Source organism: Cryptomeria japonica, unplaced genomic scaffold (genome assembly GCF_030272615.1).
Source record: "Cryptomeria japonica unplaced genomic scaffold, Sugi_1.0 HiC_scaffold_109, whole genome shotgun sequence".
Taxonomy (NCBI): Eukaryota; Viridiplantae; Streptophyta; class Pinopsida; order Cupressales; family Cupressaceae; genus Cryptomeria; species Cryptomeria japonica.
This window is the reverse complement of record NW_026728931.1, coordinates 95,092-96,067: the sequence shown is the minus strand read 5'-3', so window position 1 is coordinate 96,067 and position 976 is coordinate 95,092. Positions and strand designations below refer to the sequence as shown.

The 976-nt window shown below is 66.7% G+C and overlaps 1 non-coding gene across 1 annotated transcript; it reads left to right on the top strand.

Annotated features, from left to right (window-relative positions):
* Positions 1-438: 438 nt before the first annotated feature.
* Positions 439-557, top strand: LOC131865381 (5S ribosomal RNA). Its single transcript, XR_009364109.1, has one exon. It is a non-coding gene; the product is annotated as a 5S ribosomal RNA (ribosomal RNA).
* Positions 558-976: the final 419 nt, after the last annotated feature.

Here is a 976-nt window from a genome sequence, read left to right as displayed (position 1 = left end):
GCATCCCGAAACTTGTGTTTTGGTGCTTGATCCCTATTTTGGGTGCCCACCTTGCACCAAGTGCGCACCCGGGGCAAACCGAGCGCCTTGGTGCACCGGGGCAAGATCGAGCGTGCACCCGAGGCGCCCCGAACATGCACCAAGGTGCACTCGGCCCACATGTGAGCGCAGGTCGTTGCGCCCGAGGTGGTGTGTGGGCACCGCGTTGCAGACGGGACACTGCACGCACACGACGCCCCCTCCAGGTGCACGCACGTAGGCCGGGCCGGGTGCACACCCGACGCCCTAGCAAGGTGCGCGCACCCGGGCAGGGCTCACACTTGGCGAACGGGGCGCACTTCGCGAGGGAGGGTGTGCACCTCGACGGGGGTGGGTGGCCGGGGTGGATTCGCACGTGGGTCGCGGTTTGCTAAGTACACACTGCGACAAGCTCATAACGGGTGCGATCATACCAGCATTAGTGCACCGGATCCCATCAGAACTCCGCAGTTAAGCGCGCTTGGGCCGGAGTAGTACTGGGATGGGTGACCTCCCGGGAAGTCCCGGTGTTGCACCCTTTTTTAGTTTTTCGCCGGGCGTCGCAATGCTATTTGAATAAACCTTTTGCCCGTTTGCGTTCTCGTCGGGGCCGGGCCGGGCCGGGGTGCGCTGCCCGCACTACCGCGCGCGCGGGGGCGACACCGAGCGCGCACCCGAGGCACCCCGAGCACACAGGCCACGGTGCAACCCGGGCGTTGTGCGCGCACCCCGGTGCGCCCGAGGTGCTGCGCGCGCACCCAGGTGAAATCGGTGTGCACCTCGGCCAGTGCGCGCTCGGTCGAGTCGCGCACGTTGGCCAAGGTGCACGGTGATGTTTCTTACTCTAAGGTTCCGCACCAGACGCCCGGGACAGGTGAGCGAAGCTGGGCGGGGCCGGGTGCGCGGCCGGGGCAGGTGCACGCAGCTGGAGAGAGCTTTGGAGCACACTTCGGAGCGC